The 19769-nt window shown below is 44.6% G+C and overlaps 1 long non-coding RNA gene and 1 pseudogene across 1 annotated transcript in view; one reads left to right on the top strand and one right to left on the bottom strand.

Moving 5' to 3' along the window:
- Positions 1-9447: 9447 nt before the first annotated feature.
- The window catches only part of LOC144828265 (uncharacterized), a 68233-nt gene continuing 57911 nt past the window's right edge, over positions 9448-19769 (bottom strand). Inside the window, exons 2-3 of the long non-coding RNA XR_013610406.1 lie at positions 13438-13493; positions 9448-9813 (exon numbers count right to left, since the gene is read on the bottom strand). This is a non-coding gene — a long non-coding RNA (uncharacterized LOC144828265). The remainder of the gene's footprint in view (positions 9814-13437; positions 13494-19769) is intronic.
- Positions 13624-15877, top strand: LOC144826803 (uncharacterized; annotated as a pseudogene).

Genomic DNA, 19769 nt, shown 5'->3' with positions numbered 1-19769 from the left:
AGCTGCAGAGAGGGTGGAGCGTAGGCGTTGCTTCCGAACCGCAGGTGCTGGTCGTGCCTTGGTGGTCCTGTCCTGATCCTAATCTGATTTTCCGGTCCTGTCCTGGGGTGCCCATTCTGCACCTGCTGTCCCATTGATGACTGTCCTTCCTTGGGGTATTTCCTGTCCTTGACTGATCCGTTGCCAGGGTTGGTTTGCACACCATTCTAGGTAATTATATAGTGCGAAAACTCTATACTGCACCTTCTATTTTTCTGTCTTTGCTTCAATAAAGACATACCTTTGCATACGTTAATTTTCCATGCTTTCCGCAATCTATGATATGAAAGATCAATGCATTTATTTCCATAGCGTGTTCCTATGTTTCCCTACCTTTTAGAGCATATTCTCTCTCTATATTGTTTATGAATTTTCGATGTGGTTTATAATTTTCCCTTACAAACTGATTGAAGTAATGTTATTAGAATTATAGCGTGTTCCACTTTTTACCCATCCTATAGATGTATAGGTTCCCTAACTTTCATTCATACACTTGAAGTACATCCCAATAGTGAAATTCTAGTACGTGCATAATTCTGCCCATTTATAGTTGCCCATTCTTAAACTCCATCTAGAATCCGCTTAGTGTATTCCCTGTTCTCATCTCATTGTTAAAATTCATAAATGGTTGCCTTGATTTATTTTCTTCACGGTTATGTGTTTCTCGTTATCTTGATTATTGACTTACCTTTTGACTGTAAAGCTAATGTTTTCCGAAACTGAATCTTAGATAAACTTTTAAAACTTCTCAGTTGTCCGTGGTCATTTAATGAATACAAAGTGAGATATAAAGTGGGTATTTGTGTTGCCTGCCTTTTCTTTCACAGCTAGCTCCCTGATCCATTGTGGTCATAGGTACCAGTAACGGTGGACTGGTAAGTCGGGTACACTAGAATTATATAGGAAGGAACCCAGGGTTACTGGTAGCGGAGAGTGAAAGGTCACCCGATTAATGTATGTGGGTTTAATTGGAGAGAAGTACATGGGCCTAGTACGTGTCTGGTGAAATTATTGGTCGGGTGACCCGCGATCGCTATCAGTAATTTTCTGGTAGTAGAGGTGATGGTTAGGGACTAGTTAAAGTTAGGTAGGACTAGTTAAGCTAGATAAGTTGGATGCTGCTAAGAAAAGTTTTATTGCTGCTACAAGGGTAAACAATTTTGTGTGACCTGATCACTCACTTGAAATGTTTGCTTTGAAAAATTATGAAATGTTTTAAATTGTTTTTCTTATTAGTGTACTGATATATGTATTAACCTACTCGTTAAGTAAAGTGTTATATGTTTGTTGGGAATCCCCGGGGAATTGAATAGCGAGTGGTGAAGAGAATCCACTTGCTTTGAGGTCACTTACTCCAGGAAAGTTGGTGCAGGTTAGGCAGAACTGGAAGCACTAACTAGGGTTTTTCTGAATGTATGTTTGAATAAATGATAGCAATGAGATCGCTGGCAAAACTTCTATTGTGATATAAACCTAGTAAGGGTCACATCGGAAGGAATAGCAGGTTCGTCGGGGCTTGAGTGATAGCAAAAGGGTTTGCTGGTGAAACTTTGGGCTTAGAATATATCCCGAAAAGAAGTGGATGAGTCAAAGGAGTAACATGTTCTCTAATGCTTGAGTGAAGGGTAAGCAGAAGAGATCTATCTGTAGCGTGTGAAAAGTAGACAGAAGGAGTTTACTTGCAGTGAAACAAATCTTTACTGTCTAGACACTTGAGTACAGTGGCGAATGTGTATTCGTTGTTAAATAACCAGAGGGGTTGGCCTAACGGCTAAGGCGCTCGACCTCGGACCTGGGGATCTGGGTTCGAGTCTCGGTAACGACGCCAAAAACTCCCTGTGATTCTGGGCAAATCACTTAATCTCCCCGTGCCTAAAATGAAAGTGTGTCCTCATGTAACGTAACTGGTGCTATGTAAAGCGCTCTGATAACTGATTCGGTTTGGTTCTAGTTCGCGCTATATAAAACTCTGCAGAAAAAAAGCACAAGCACTTTAGAGAGAAATTAAGTTTCCGTTACCTTGTGAAGGAGGGAGTCAGTTGCGAAGCTGCTCTGACGTCACTCTGTGCCGCGCTGGGATTGGTAGACGCAGCGGGTGTGTAGCGGAGCTGAAATTGTAAAGGAGGGGTGAGTGCCGAAGCGTGAGAACTTGTCTCGCGAAAAGGCCGCGCACCCATTGGTCGAGATTATTTGAATTTGTGCATTTCATTGGTCGCACGAAAATAAAAGACGCACTTGGATTGGAAGTGAGTTTGTAAACAAAGTCACTCGCAGAAATTGTATGTGGCACTCGTATAGACCGCATACTAGACTTGATCCTCGACACTTAGGGTTTGAGAACGATCAGTGGAAAAGACATAAAACCGACATAATGTACGGAAATAAGAGGAAATTGTCCTTGGTAAACAAAGTAAAGAATTATTTTAAAAAGGACAAACCGATTAGAACCAGAGAAGGTGTTGTTATTCCGCCACCTAATACTCCCGCATCTTTCATGATGTTTGATAAAGGGTACCACTCATGTGTATGGTTGGAAAACTGGGCGGAATACACAAAAGATGACGGAATTTTGGCCTTTCCGTTAGAAGGTACATTTAACGGCAGGATTCTATTTAATTTGAGAACCCGAATGAATGATTTACATCCTAGACCTAGATTAACGCAGTACGAAGCACTAGAAGAATGGGAAATCGAGGCTTTTGAAAGGGATAAGTCCCGAATGGATAAAGGGTTAACAAAATTTTATCCGAAATTGAAGCAGGAGACCCGAGACAAAAAGATGAAACAGTGGAGACAAAATATGATTGTAGAGGGACTGTTTCCAATGATGCCAATGGGTGGTCCTCCTGGGGGGGAGAAGAAAGCAGAAAAATGCAAACATTGGTTGCCCATTGGGGAGTCAGATGATAAATTGTTAGATGGCATGTTTAATAGAAGTCCGCCTCCTTATAATGAAGGACACAGACCTTCCAGTGAAGGGGATAATTCCCGAAAACCCCCTCCTCAGGATGAGACTAGATCTGCAAGTGTTGGGGGAGGTTGTCAAATACCTCCCTATAACGAGGGTTTGGGACCCATAGGTATGAGAGTTATGTATCCAAGAATACCAGTTAGTGGGGAGGCAAGATACTCACGAGAAAGAGACTTTTGTTCTAGACCTTCCTATGAAGGTGAGGCAAGACCATCAATTTCAGGGATTCCGTTCTCAAGACCTCCGTATGAGGAAGAATCGAGATCCCTAGGCACAGGAAGTTTGTTCCCGAAACCTAATTATGGTGAAGGACCAAGTGAGACACATCCCACTGCCCCGAGTTATGCTCCAACTTTAACCCCGCAGATATTACATGAAAAATCCTTAGATAGGTTATTGGAGGAAAAGGAGCGAGAGGCCCTAGCAAAGCAGAGAGCTGAGATAATTCAAAAAATCTCCCAATTAAATACAAGCCCTGAAGCATTGACAATCCCGGTAACTATTGGACCAGTGGTTCCGTTGTATGGGGACCGACAAGGGAGTCCAAAAACCCCAGTTATCACCCCAGTTATAGCACAACCCAGACCAGAACCCTTAATTGTAGATGACCAGACAAGTGAATGTGAATCTGAGGTCTCGCTAATGGATTTGCCCATCAGCAATGCAGGAAAAAGGTTGCAGAAAAGACATAATCCTTTCAACACGAGGGAGATTCAAATGGAATCAACTTCAGGTACTAAGAGTGTCACGTTAGTGACTCCTGAAGAAATTGAAAGATGGAGTCGAGAATTAGAAAAACAAGTACCTCAGTCAAAACCTTTAGATCTCTACAAACTGAGAGTAGAAATGGAAGAACTGATGGCAGGAAATGTAGGATTAGACCGATTAAATACCTACTCTGAGGAAGAGCTGCTGTTTATCTGCAAGAGTCTTACCCGAAATGTCAGAGTACTCCATGAAAAACTAACTGACACTGCAGCTAGTATGGGAATAGATATTTCCAAATCAAAACCATTGCAGAAACCATATAGAGCAGATTTCTCAGACAAAGATTTGGAAAACCTGAATGTGTCAGGGAAAAAGGCACAGGTCAAAGAATTATTGACAGTATTGCAGAAATGGGGAGATGTAGAAAAATGGAAAGCCAGATGGGCCAAAAAGAAAGATGAGGCTAGATCCAAACAAGCAACTCCAGAATTCGTTCTAAAAGAAGCAGACAAACCAGAGCAGTTATATCCTATGCGCGAAGTGCCAGGAGGAAAATACGTGCATGTTCCGTGGTCCAGACAGGATATTGTGTCCTTTACCAATAACTTTCCAAAATTGAGAGAGAAGCCTGTGGACTGGTACAGGCAGGTGGAAAGATTTGTAAAGGTACAAAAATGCTTATGGAAGGACCTGGATGGGTTCTTCGATATAGTGGTTCCTGTGGATTTATGGACCGAGTGTAAGATTGCCATTGGGTGGCCTAGTGAGGAATACCCGAGGGACCCTAACAAAGGAGCACCCTCTGATGACGTGATGAAAAAATATGACCAGGTAATATTACACCTGAGGGGAAAAGTGCCTGCAAAGGAAACCGATTGGACAAAGATAGATAGAACCACACAGGAAAGGGATGAGACTGTACACTCCTTTTATGAAAGACTGTTACAGGTGTTTAAAACATACAGCGGTATAGATAACATCAAGATGAAGGACATGACCCACTTTATTTACAGGTTTGTAAACGGTTTAAGACCTGAAATTTGCCAGTGGATAAAAGATAATAAAATTTGTTGGCAGTCTAAGAAAATGGATGAGGTCCTACGGTACGCAAAGTACTGTGAGGATGAGATGGCAGAAAAGCGAAAGGCTTTGAAGGAAAAGGTCATGTGGGCACAAGTAAAATTAGCAGAACAGCAGGAAAAGCAATTGAATAAAATGAATAAGAATACCCAAAATCAAGGCTCTGGGGGTGGAGGGAAGCCCAAAGTAAAAATGAGCAGGGAGGAAGCTAAAAAGAAATTTCCCTGGCACCAGTGCGGAGAATTCGGGCACTGGAGAGACGAGTGTCCATATTTACAGCATGATAATACCCAAACCCCTGATTTAATTCCACAGACGCAGAATGAAAAACCAAGAAAGACCCAGCAACAGGTAAAAGCAAGTCAATTGCCCCGAGCGCCAAAACCAAATTATAATGGAAAATCACCGCAGGGTGACGACATAGAAATCTGGGGAGGAAATGAGAATAGAAATGCAGCAACTTCGCAGTTTTTGTTGAATGATACTTTTCTCTGTGACGACCAGTACTGAGGGGGCCTGAGAGAGGAGGACGAGGAGTGTGTACTTGGCGCCTCCTTGCCGGTAGACCAGTCAGGGCCATACATTGAAGGAAAGGTTGATGGAAATGATGTCACCTTTCTATTGGACACTGGTGCTACCCGTTCTACTGTGAGAACAGCGGACGTTCCAAACCTACCCCTCTCGGGAGAAGCAATCCAAGTAGTGGGTGTATCTAATCAATTGATTAGTACCCCCGTTACCGAGCCCATGGAGATCACAATAGGGAATTTCAAAGAAATGCACAGATTTGTCGTTTGTGATACCAGTCCAGTAAACTTACTGGGACGTGATTTGTTGTGCAAAATGAACTGTACCATCTTTTGCTCACCAAAAGGCGTCGAAATTCAAACCCCAGACGAGGATGGCATATACAAATTAATGTTAATCAGACCTGACTCAGAAATTAAACGAATGACTATACAAGACTTACCCGAAGAACTCCAAAAGACAGTGAAACCAGAAGTATGGGACTTTACTGGAAAGGATGTAGGATTAATGGCAAATGTAGATCCAATACAAATAGCCATGAAAGAAAATGCAGTTTACCCCAATACCAAGCCATACAAAATGAGTGCCGAAGTGAGAGCAGGAGTTGCCATTGAAATACAAAAATTGCTAGAAGAAAACATCATACAAGAAGTGATGAGTAGTCCGTGTAACTCACCCATAATTGGAATCAAGAAACCTAGTGGCAAGTACAGAGTAGTGCAGGACCTGAGAAAGGTAAACAAAATTGTGGTTCTTTGCTGTCCTATTGTCCCGAACCCAGCAGTGATCCTGTATCAGATTCCCTGTGATGCTGAGTGGTTCACTGTGATAGACCTATGCCACGCATTATTTTCGATCCCATTGCATCCAGATAGCAAATTTCTTTTCTCATTTGCTTTCGACAGTCACGTGTATGTTTGGAATCGTGTCCCCCAGGGGTACACAGAAAGCCCCTCTATCTTTAATCAGCTCCTGAAAAAGTGCCTTGAATCTTTAGTCTTACCTAGAAAGTCTGTTTTGGTGCAATATATCGACGACCTCTTGGTCGCGTCCAAAAGTCATAGAGATTGTGTGATTGACACCATTGCTTTACTGAATCACCTAGGTGAAAAGGGACATAAAGTGGCCCTTGAAAAATTACAGTTCTGTTCAAAGTCAGTGAAATATCTGGGGCACCAGATAGAAAAAGGCATCAGAAAAGTCACCTCAGAGAGAGTCAGAATAATTCAAAAGATGCAGTTACCCCGTACTCAGAAAGAAGTCAGAATGTTCCTTGGGGTGGTAGGTTACTGCAGGCAATGGATTGTGGAATTCGCAGTCCTGGCAAAGCCTTTGATAAAAATGACAAAGAAAGGAGCAACGGACCCAGTGGAATGGGATGATGAAAGCTTAACAGCATTTACCAAATTACGAGATTGTATTTGTACAGCCCATGCTTTAGGGATGCCTGACTATTCTAAGGAGTTTGCCCTGTTCTGTGACACACGTGACAATTGTGCATTGTCAGTCCTTACTCAGGAGCATGGGTTGACTAGACGCCCGGTGGCATATTTTTCTGCCACTTTGGATCCAGTGGCTGCTGGATTACCTGGGTGTCTGAAAGCAGTAGCTGCAACTTGCAAGAGTTTAGAGCAGAGTGAATCCATTGTAATGGGACATCCTGTAACTGTGTATGTTCCACATGCAGTTGTAATTTTACTAACCCGAACTAAAACTCAGTATCTCACCCCTAGTCGGCTGACTAAGTACGAGAGGATTCTCGTGGGTGCTGCAAATGTAGTCATTACTCGGTGTAATATACTGAATCCAGCCATCCTACTCTCTGACTCAATGATTGTAGAAGCCGAGGGAGAGAACGAGCATGACTGCATTGACCTGACAGAATTCAGTACTAAACCCCGCCCAGACATTAAGGAAACACCTTTGCCTGTGGAAGATGAGGAGTTATTTGTGTATGGCTCATGTATGAGACATGAACTTGTAGGCCTAAGTGCTGCTTATGCTGTAGTCACTATAGACAGCATTAAAGAAGCATCCTGTTTATTTGGAGTGAAGTCTGCACAAGTAGCCGAATTGATGCATTGACAAGGGCCTGTAAAATTGGGAAAAACAAAAGAATAACAGTATATACTGACAGTCAGTACTGTTATGGGGTTGTGCATGACTTTGGCCAATTATGGCTACAAAGAGAATTCCTGACTTCATCAGGTACCCCCATTCGAAATGGAAAGGTTGTACAAGACCTTTTAGAGGCAATCCAATTACCAAAAGAATTTGCAGTGGTCAAATGTGTTGCTCATAAAAAGGGCCTCGACCCTGTATCTTTGGGAAATGATTTTGCTGATCAAGTGGCAAAACAATGTGCTAAGGATCGCATGTCAATAAATATCAAACTGGGAGGGACTGGAAACAGCTGCCAACTTATGGTGTTTGAAGAAGTGCCTACCTGGGATGAAGTGAGAGAGTGGCAGCATGCTGTACCATCAGAAGAGAAAGAGAAATAGAGGAAACTTGGTTGTCGACCAAGACGTGAGGATGGTGTCATTGTGGGCCCAAATGGTATGCCTGTGTTGCCTAGGCACCTACTTGCCACTATGGCCAGACTGATACATGGAAATTCACACACTGGTAGGGATGCCATGGTTCTGGTGTTTCAACAGACCTGGTATAACCCGAAGTTCAGGAAGGTAGCAGAATCACTCTGCCAGAGGTGCTTGACGTGTCAACAGTTCAACGCTGGCAACAGTAGCTGAACTGGGAAAAATTGGGAAATCAGGGGGTCCCTTTGTGAGAATACAGATTGACTTCATCACCATGCCTCGTTGCGAGGGAAAAAGATATGTCCTTGTCATTGTCTGCCTGTTTTCAAAATGGGTGGAAGCTTACCCTGCCAAAACAGAGTGACGCCATAACCGTAGCCAAACTGTTACTGAAAGAATTGATACCTAGGTTCGGGGTTCCAGTCACTATTGAATCAGATAGAGGCGGACATTTTCAGAATGAGGTAATCGCTCAGCTCTGTAAAGCATTTGGAATCACACAAAAGCTGCACTGTGCACATCGTCCAGAGGCTTCTGGAGTAGTAGAGCAAATAAATGGCACTATAAAATCTAGATTAGGGAAAATGTGTGACTCTACTGGAATGAATTGGATTACTGCCTTGCCTCTTGTTCTGATGGGACTCAGAAGTATTCCAGACCGGAAAACAGGCCTGAGCCCCCATGAAATCCTAATGGGAAGAGTGATGAGACAAGCATAGGTACCAGGATACAAACTGTTAAGCATTACTGATGATTTGGTACTTGAGTACTGCAAGCAACTGGGTGACCAAGTGCGTTCTATCTCTCGCCAGATTGGGGAAGACGCCGTCGCCAACCCGACAACTCCAGTTCACAAATTGGTTCCTGGTGACTGGGTTAGAATCAAGAAGCATACTCGTTCGAGTTGCCTTGCACCGAGGTGGGGAGAAAAGCGCCAGATAATACTGGTGACCACGACAGCGGTGAAGTGTGCAGGCGTTCCCAAGTGGATCCATGCCAGCCATACACAGAAGGTAATTCCGGACAAAGAACCTGGAGCTGAAGGTTGTCCAGCTGAGGGGTCTGCAAACGTCGGTCCTGAAGTAGCTGATGACGAACAGCCGAGCACCAGCCAAGAAGATTGGATACCTATAATCGACCTAACTGAAGACCCAATCAGAACAAGAGAGCGAACCTACGAAGATAGAAAGTGGAATAGAGAGGTCGAGATAGGCACAGGCGAAGACCCTCAGATCATTGAGATTCACGTCAAGTCTGAGGACGAAGAGGAAGGTCAGACAGGGACAGAGCAAGTGATTGACACACCTCCACTAACTCCTGAAATAGGAAAGGGACAGACTAGAACTAGTGTAAAAGTTCGAGCAGAAGAAAATCAAGGGATCGAAGTCAACTGTAGAACGAGCCGATATGCATCGGGATATTTGAGTTAAACAGTGCAATGTGCATCACAGGAGAGAGAAACAGCCCTGCATTGATACGCCTGTGAATGTGTAATGATGCTAATGCGTTAGTGAACTTTAAGCACGTGTGCAAACAATAACATGACTTTATATTATGTCCCCCGTGAGGGTTGCTTGTCGCTGTCTCCAGCCCCTCTTACCTTGTGCTTCTGCTCCGCATCCTTCACGGGGATCACACAGTGCTCTCTGCGTGTCGGCCGCTCCCCGTGCGCCTCACAGAGGCCTCCTGGGGCTATTTGCATTTCCTTTAACATCTCCGCTATGTTGGCTAATCTCTTATTCGGTTTCAGTTCCTTCTCTGGGTCGAAGCGCTGCTTGCACTCTGGGCAGTCTTTCTCCAGGTCCTCTTTCCTCTTAAATGTGTCAAAGCAGGAGAGGCAGAAGTTGTGTCCGCAGTCTAAGGTCACGGGGTCAGCGTACAGCTCCCTGCAAATGGAGCAGGTGGCTTCTTCCTGGAGCCTGGCCCTGGGGTCTGCAGCCGCCATGTCTGAAACAAGCATATATTACTCCTAGAATGTGGTACAGCCAGATAAACTACAGTTAGAACTTTGATAGGGGAACAATAGGATACATTTTGTACAAACACACACAGAGTTTAGGTCTGCAACTTCTACGCAGAAGTTTCAAGTTAAAAGCAGCTTTAGGCCTCAGTAGAAATACAGCTCTGCACCGGAAATAGGTCAGAAAATAGCATGTTACAAGGGACAATGAGTTTAGCTGAACTTATCAATCAATCGATCGATCAATCAATCTATTGGCATATTTAAAGAGCGTGCTACTCACCCGTGAGGGTCTCAAGGCGCTGGGGGGAGGGGGGTGCTGCTACTGCTCGAAAAGCCAGGTTTTGAGGTGTTTCCTGAAGGTGAGATGGTCCTGGGTCATTCGTAGGTGTGCAGGGAGGGAGTTCCACGTCTTGGCTGCAAGGTAGGAGAACGATCTTCCTCCGGCGGTGGCTCTGCAGATCCATGGGATGGTGGCGAGGGCGAGGCCGGCGGAGCAGAGCTGGCAGGTGGGAGTGTAGAACGAGAGGCGGTTGTTGAGGTATTCGGGGCCCATGTCGTGGATCGCTTTGTGTGCTTGGGTGAGGAGCCTGAATGTGATCCTCTTGCTGACGGGGAGCCAGTACAGGCCTCTCAGGTGGGCGGATATGTGGCTGTGGCGAGGGACGTCGAGGATGAGTTCTGTATGCATTGTAGTCGTTTCTGAAGTTTGGTGGTGGTTCCTGCGTATAGGGCATTTCCGTAGTCCAGTCGGCTGGTGAAGAGGGCCTGGGTGACGGTTTTTCTGGTTTCGGTGGGGATCCACCTGAAGATTTTTCAGAGCATGCGCAGGGTGTTGAAGTAAGAGGACAAGACGGCGTTGACTTGCTTGGTCATCGTGAGGGTGGAGTCCAGGATGAATCCTAGGTTTCGTGCGTGGTCCGAGGACCTCGCTCGTCCAGGATGAATCCTAGGTTTCGTGTGTGGTCCGGGGATGTCGGTGCGGAGCCCAGTGAAAAACCTCGCTCCGCTGACGGAGCATGCAAAGTTTTTACTAATTCCCACTTCGCAAATTGCACGTAGTCCAGTACCTAAACTGTGCTTAGCGTGGCATCTAAATGAACAATATTCTCAGATGCTTTGAAAAAGCAATTTTACATGCTTAACAGCATATAACCAATTCACAAAAATGAACTTTTACACTGAAAACATTAGGTAATGGGAGAGCTGATGATTTTGGGCCCCCCCTAACCTAGGGGGAGCACCAAGCAGATGCCTTGAACACAAAGAGCATAAACAAAAAGCATATTTTGTTGAACTTCAGTGGTGATCCCATCATTTTAGGACCACCCCAAGCACAGTTATTGGCAAAAAACAATCCCAACCAAAGGCCCCGCAAAGCATTATGGGACAAGATTAGCAGTGGCAGTGAATATTATAGTATCCAATATCAAAATAATTCTACAAAGAGCTGCAGTTCCACTGGTCGTCCCTAGATGTCCCTCACAAGTCAAATGCAAAGCATTGAAATTATTCTTACATCAAGCTGCAGTTCCACTGGTCGTCCCTAGATGTCCCTCACGAGTAAAATGCAAAAGCATTGAAACTAACCCTGGGCGTAGTATGCGGAGTGGGGCTCCGCGGAGCTACGCGAAGTGGGCGCAAAACTACGCCCACCCGCGCACTCCGCGTAGCCCCACTCCGCGCCGCCCGCCTCCCTCCCGTGCTGACGGAGCATGCAAAGTTTTTACTAATTCCCACTTCGCAAATTGCACGTAGTCCAGTACCTAAACTGTGCTTAATCACGTAGCGTAGCATCTAAATGAACAATATTCTCAGATGCTTTGAAAAATTGAGAAATTCCTAATGAGAAATGCGCATGCACGGCCGCCCGCGCATGCGCATTAGTATCCGAAATGGCAGCGCGAATCGCGGGACGGCGAGAGGGAGCCCCGGGGACGCGGCGGACAAGGTAATTGTTTTTAAAAGCTTTCTATCCTTTTATTTAAGTATTTAGGGAGGGCGGGAGGGAGGCGGGTGGCGGCCGGCTACGCACCGTCTGCGGAGCGCGCGTAGTGCCGCCTGGCTATGCCCGCTACGCAAAATGCGTAGGAGACGGCACTACGTGCACTCCGTGCACGGAGCGTAGCTGGCCGCCCACCCTTAATTGAAACCCTTTCATCAAGCATTTACATTTGATTCGTGAGGGACATCTAGGGATGACCAGTGGAACTGCAGCTCTTTGTAGAATTCTTTTAATATTGTATACTATATAAGATTCACTGCCCACTGCTAATTTCATCCCATAATGCTTTGCAAGGCCTTTGGTTGGGAATGTTTTTTTGCCAATAACTGTGTTTGGGTTTGTCCTAAGAGGATGGGACCACAATTAAATCGTTCAATGAGATGTGCTTTTTTGTTTTCAAGGCATCAGTTTGGTACTCTCCCTAGGTTAGGGAGGATCCCAAAATCATCACATCTCCCACTGCTTGCCAAGTTTTCAGTTTCACCATAGTGAGAGTACTATATGCACATTAACATATAAAGATAGAAAAGCTTATTTTCTCATATCTGGGCATGTACAGGAAGCTTTTTGCAATTTTAGCATAGTACAGACAAGCACACAGCGTCTTCAGCTACTCTACGTAGAAGCGATATGTAGTGCTGCTACGCAAACTACGCCCAGGCTTAGAGTCGTCCCAGGCGGATGGGGAGTTTCCGAGGATGAGGACCTCCGTCTTGTCTGAGTTCAGTTTCAGGCGGCTGAGCTTCATCCATTCTGCCGCGTCTTTCATTCCTTCCTGGAGGTTGGTTTTGGCGGCGGCTGGGTCTTTGGTGAGGGAAAGTATCAGCTGGGTGTCGGATTGGAGTGGCGACAAGTTTTGTCAGGGACCTTCGTCGCGCTAACTTTGTTGTGTCGCCAGTTTTGGCAGCAGTTCAGTTCATTCGTAGAAGCGCTGGATAGCGCTAGTAGTAAGCTTGATATTGTGTGATATTTCAGTATTTAGAAGCAGCTTCCTCGCTCGTTTATATCAAGAGATAAGTTGATAATTGCAGGCATAGCAAGCGTTTTTTCAGTTATCCCTTCAAGTGAATATTCTTTGGGATTCTCATTTCATGAAGCAAATATTTACGGAGTGCATCTTGGAAACCCCTAGATTTCAGTTACAGGTGTAAAAGTGTGTTACAATGTTACAACATATTTTTTCCTCACACAAAGTATAGTTAGTTAAAGTCTGTTTGGATATGGGAGAGGTGTGGCGCCGCGGCCAGGGCGACTGACGCTGGAATCTGGGGATCAGGATTCGATCCCTGGCTCCGGCGGCAGGTTAGCCCAGCACCATGTGACTCTGGGCAATAGCTCGCTTAATCTTCCCGACGGCCCCCAGCGCCTAGAGACCCTAACGGGTGATTGTGCGCTTTACAAATGTGGATTATTATTATTATTATTATATATTAGCCTCTCAAGTATTTTAGAAAGCAGAGAGAGGTCGCTGCCTTTCATTTTCTATTTTTCGTTTTCTTTTTATGTATCAAACACTGTGTCCAATTAGGTGCAGGACTAGAGAACATTTATATTTACACTTAATTTACTAAAACAGGATTAAAAGAAATAAGTAACAAGATCTTACCTGCTACGGTAGTGAAGAAACACTAGGAGCCTTCAGTACACCTTGTAGGTAAGAGTCTGTAAAAAGAGAGAAAGAGTGTGAACAAATTAAAAGGCATCATAGAAATAATATTTGTTAACAACAGTTTTGATTATAGTTACAGACAAGGGTTATTATACACAAGTACAGAAGAAAGAAGGGGGGCACATGTCACCAAAGAACTGGGTAAGTGCTAGAGAAATAAGTAATGATTATTGTAAAATGCTGAATGTGAAATAAGAAGTTGCACTAACTGGAGGTTATTTTCAGTTCCACTAAAAAGCACATGCCAGACATGAATAGAAGATAGCAGGAGATAGAAGACCCAAGAACGGAACCAGAATTCAAGGAGTGTCAGTCTCTTCTCTGTCCCATCTCCTTTCCCCCCTTTGGATTCCTTGGCAGGCCACGTGCGGGAAAGCAATGCTGCTGGACAGCTGTAGAAGGGAGTTTGGTAGATTCCTGTCATTCTGCTCCTGTGCATCAGAGGTGTAGATACCGTTCTGACAGAGACTGAGATAAGGCCCCAGTCCCCTCCTTCAGCTTCTCCACCCCTGTACCGAGAGGCTCAAGCAAGTTTAAACATTGCAAAGGTACAGGGCATGTATACCGTGCAGGCTAATACATTAAACACACCACCCACCTCCTCACATCTGCCTGCTCTAAGATATTAAGACCCTGAGTGTAGCCTACCATCAGAATCATCTCCCAAACACAGTGAATATGTCTGGCTACCGCCATGCTCATGATCGGCTAGCACACCTCGGGAGATGTCGGGGGGGGGGGACACCAGTAAATGTGTAGGAACAGTGGATGCTACCTTTAAACTTCATTTAGAAGATGAAACTGTGCCTACCGAGAAAGATAAAAGTGAAGGTCAGCACCCAAAATTAGATTAAAAGGACACACAGGGAGGAGGTGTTACTAGGAAAACAGTCAGCGGTCCAAGGAATTCAAGCCCCAAGAGTGAGAGGGGGACAGGAAAGTTAGCCTTTACACCAAAAACACCTCCTGCAGCACGCTGGAAGCTGACAGAGGAGGGTGGCGATAACAAGTGGGTCAAGATAAGGGAAGATGGACATATAGACACAAGAACAACCTGGGAAAAAGAGAAGGTGCCCCTGTGGCATCGGAAGACACTAGACAGGTCACAGATGATGGAACACCAAAGCTTGGAGGACTTCCTCCGTGCACATAACCTCTTAGGTGAAGAAGACATGAGGTCAGAAAGATCTTACATACGATCAGATGAGGCATTAGATGATGTTACTGAGCATGTTAAAAGAATGTCCATCATTAACGACTATGATAGAGAACAGTCACAATTTGCCTGTGAGGGGGTAGACACCAACAGGGGTGCTGAAGCCTTACATAGAAGGCAGCGAGAGTTAAACAGATTGTGATTTGATGGAACGCATGCACACCCCTATGAGAAGCAGGGGACATTTCACATGACCGGAAGAATGACACAGCACGCCTACTTCTGTGCTCCCTGACACCCAATGAAATAGTGGCCCAACACGAACAGAGTTGGTACAACGTTGTCCCTTTTACTGACAATCTATCAGGTTGGACAGAAGGTCTAGCACCACAAATGACACCACGGCCACGAGATGGTTCTTTTGTGCCACGAGACATGGCAATAGGGGATCCTGAGTGGGATTATCCTTATAAGAAGGACAGCCTGCGAATATGGCAGAGATATGCCAGACAGTATGACCCACGTCACCCTACTGGACATGGGGACATGGTGCTGTCACAACTGCCCTTAATATTTAAAGGTTCGGGGATGCCCCCATACATACCATGGCCCCAGATGGATAAAGAAAATCCTAAAGAACAGCTGCCACCACTTGCCGAAGGGGCGGGGAAGTGGATAGCTGCTTTTGAAAAACACGCAGCAGGGATACCCCTTGCCATAGGCGACATCAAAAGTTTATTAAGCTCCCTTATAGGAGAAGAAACAGACACACCGTTCAAAAAAGCAGGAGTGAAGGACATGACATTGACTAATTCAAAATGTGATGAGTCACACTTCAACAACGTTAGGGGAATTGTTTGGACACAACTAAGACGAAGGTACCCAGACAGGCGAGACATTGGATCTCTCATGGCACAGACAATGCAGCCAGATGAAGACCCAGCACAATTCCTAAGTAGAATAAAAGAGAAATGGACACAGGAGGTAATGGGATGTGAGGAGAGATGGGATGTGACTGGACAAAATGCAATACTGTTCCATAACATAGCGAAGAAGGGATTACCAGCTGAAGTGCTGGACAAACTAGACAACATAGTAGCCTTAGAAGCCAAACCATGGACTGAGATCACGGCTTACGTAATACATTATTGTAAAGGGAGTCGCGGTAGTAAAATGTGCAGCTCACAAAAATTCTCAACGCTTTGTGTCCTGTGGAAATGACTTGGTTGATAGGGCAGCCAAGCAAGCAGCCAAACTCCCTCTAAACAATATACCTACCACAATTCTATTAATGACTGACACAGCAGCTAGCGACACAGATGCATCTTATGATCCCCTGGACCCTACTAGGCATTATACAGAAACAGCTCACCTGCATCTACGAGAGATACAGGAAAATGCTCCAGTCCATGAAAAGAAGTTGTTGGAATCCAGGGGATGCACACTGACAGGTGCAGATTTGATATACAGACAGATATCCACAGGGAAGCCTGTCATGCCTCAAGTACTACTACTTATAGCCTTGAACCAGCTACATTTTCCATCACACACTGCCAGACAACATGTCCCTCCAGATACGCCAAGATTGGTTTGTTCTCAACTTACATGAGATGTTCACAATGTACCTATACATATGTTCCGTGTGTCAGCAGTATTCCCCAAATCTGACCTTCAAGGTAATAGCTTCTATAATACCCCGACCACAAGGACCCTTCAAGGAGTTGCACATTGATTATGTTGATATGATTGACAGATGCAACCGTTACCGTTATCTCATAGTTGTAGTCTGTCCATTTTCAAGGTGGATCGAAGCAGGCCCTTGTTTGCACTGTGATGCCAAGTCTGCTGCTACTTTTCTAATCCATGAGGTTATTACGAGATGGAAAATTCCCAAAGGGTTCAGATCCGACAATGGGACACACTTCATGAATAACATCTTTTCCCCTCATACCACCTTGCTAGGAATAACAAACAGGATCTCATCAGCTTATCACCCTCAAAGTAATGGAATTGTGGAGCGCCTCAATGGCCTCCTCAAGAACAGATTGAGTAAACTGTGTATCACCTTGAAAAAGCCAGTCAGAGGGAAATCCCTGGGTACACCCTAACGTATGGACTTACTATACTTCCATACCCATCTGTCTAGGCATTCATACACCAGCTAGAACAAACAAATCAAGACGTTATAATGGCAAACAGTTAATTTCCACACTAAAACTTAACGTTCACAATCTTTTTAATAAAAACATGTAAAAAGGAAGATTTCCACAAAATGGCGAATTAAAATTTCAAAGAAGAATCTTTGAACAAATACAATGAAAATTAATATTCATAACAATTCATTACATATATGAGCAAATTTAACATAAATCTAAACAGAAAATTAATCTAAAAACAAATATAACAGACAGATATATCATTGAATTACAGAAAAACAACCCCCTATACACTGTGGCTTTCTAATTCCTTTGCCACTGCTAATTTCTGGATCCAATGGTCCTTAGTCAATATGACAAGTGCCGTCAATAGTACCATTAATTTATGCGTATCTATTGCTCACTGGACCCTACTTGGATTCTATGTAAAAAAGGAATGCGTCGACGCGTTTCGGTGCCAAGAGCACTAGATATTGTAGCACCTTCTTCAGGACTGCCGTTTCTTTGGGGTCACCGGCTTCAATGATTATTACTTAACACCCTTTCATGTAGATGTAAGACAGAGCCCCACTGTGTGTGTTTTGTTTAGTCTCAGATCGTGGCTTTTAGCACGTGGTGAGGTTCTTCCTAATATGGGCACAAAGGACACTATCAGTATCTCTATTCCTTTTCCCCCACCCCTGTTGAGTGCGTGAAAATTAGGGCTGTTTACCTCTTCGCCAATATAGAGCTGGGAGGAAAGAGACCTCTTCTTGTCCTTATAGGTATGTGAGGGTACTTCCACTCTGCTTATTCTTCTGTATATCTCTTTGCAAATATGGAACAGAAAGATAGTAGATCTCTCCTCTTTCTTATAGGTATATGAGGGTACTTCCACTCTTGTTATCCGTCTGTATGTGTATCTTAAAAGTTTATAAAACCTTTCTTGAACGGGCATATATCAGCGTGATTCCGTAGGTGAACTGGATGTGTTCTCTTGTACTCGGGGTTCGCGCTTCTGCCTCGTTCTCTTGCCTTGAAAAAGAACTGGTTGTACTGTATCTCATTTGCATTACTTACCCGCAGAAATATGCCAGGGTAAGATCACCACTTGACCCCACACCAAATAGTGACTGGGAGACTGATGAGTACATTTGTGCCCCCAACTAGACACAAGTTGCAAACTGAAAGTGCACCTGAAGTTGTTCAAACTGAAATTTCTGACTATATTGCACAGCTGACAAAAGCCGCAGAGTTATTTTCTAAACAGGTCACCAAGGAAGCAGATAAGCACGCCAACACACTTCCAGCAGATGACCAAAGGCCACCTTTGCCAGTTGTAACTCTAGTGTACGCAAAGCACTTTATCCGTACCTGGAAGGACAGCAAATTCAACGAACCCTTCACAGTAGCACACAGCACAGCTACTGCGGTGAAAGTTGAAGGACATAAGCCATGGTACAATCTGAGACACATTCGCCTGGTGCCGACCTTGCCATCTATCCTTTCCGACACCGAGTGGGGGGAACAGGAGAAGCAACTGGAGTAAAGCCTCCAACGCTCCAACAGACACTTATTTTAAGATATGTACTTTTCTTTTCTTTTTCCTTCTCAGTGCGTTAATATTGATGATGACAGCCCTCGTCTATTTTGAATTTTTCTCTACATTAGATATCATGCGCATGCGTAGAAGTGTTGAAAATTATACTGATCATCACCCTCTCCACAATGCTTTATTTGAAAATAGTTGGTACCAGCACACGCATAGTATGGGCCAGTCTACAGCCAATACCAGTTGGTATGTATGCTCCCTTATTCCCCATGCCACTGCGGTAGATAGATTGCATCACCCCAAAGAGGTACCCCCAAATGCTACGCACTGTCTTTTGCACCTCTTTTTATATGTAGAATAAAAGCACATCTACAACCAATGCATGTTAGTCCGGCAATGTCTCAAGTCAATATAACCTTATTTGACACCACCCCTGGAGTCCTGCAAATTCTGAAAGAAAATGAAGATATAATGAAGGAAGTATCAAGAATGAAGGAAGCAGGGCAGAAAGGAATCTATACAGTTTGGAAAAAAATTAAATTACAGCTGGGCTTTTTAGGAAAGGCTAACCCATCGTCCGAATGCAGTGAGTATTCAGCCAAACCTCTGCCCCCTGACTGCGCAGCTAGGCCGGTACTCAATGTTACAGGATCAGTATTTGACAATGATAAATGGCACACTGGTGCCACATTCATATGTAGAGATATACCATTGTGGAAAGGCACTAAAACAAATAGCCCTCTAAGAGTTGATAAGGTAGTAGGACAATGTCAGCAAATATGGGATGCAAACATACAGAGATGTACCTGGACAAGAACTAACACACACCCTAGAGAAGCAATAAGATTAACACAGTTCTTTCTTTGTTTTAGAGGAAATGGGACAGTAAAGGTGGTAAGTAACCTCAACTGCAATACCACCGTGGAGAACGCCGACATGCAGGGGGGCACGGCCGGCCTGATGGACCACTTTTGGAAATGTGGAGCCGGTTTCCACCTCCAGCTACTCCGAACTGGAGTGGTCTCTGCGCCCTGGTCACACTGCACACCCCCTCCCTGGTGATACCAGGAGTGGACATTAAGACATCCCATAAGCCGTCTAATGACCTTGCTGCATCAGCACGTGAAGAAGAGATCTGCTGAGTACTTTGGCACCACATCCTGGGGAATTGTTCCGCAAGAGAACAGGCTTTTTAGTCTTGCCCAGCTGTTCTTTGGCAGCACCATGCCATTGATTCAGGTAAAAGCAACCGCCTGCTGGCTCCAGATCCCAAGATGGGAGCTAATGAAGGCCATACCGCCACGGAAGATGGCTTCAATGCCATAAAGGAAGAACTACGTGCCCTTAAATTAATGGTGGTGCAGCATAGATACATTCTAGATTTAATGACGGCCATGGAGGGGGGGGTGTCCAAGAAGATTGGATA

This window comes from Lissotriton helveticus, chromosome 4_1, assembly GCF_964261635.1.
Source record: "Lissotriton helveticus chromosome 4_1, aLisHel1.1, whole genome shotgun sequence".
Lineage (NCBI taxonomy): Eukaryota > Metazoa > Chordata > Amphibia > Caudata > Salamandridae > Lissotriton > Lissotriton helveticus.
Note: the sequence above shows the minus strand (reverse complement) of the source record. Positions and strands in the feature narration are given on the sequence as shown.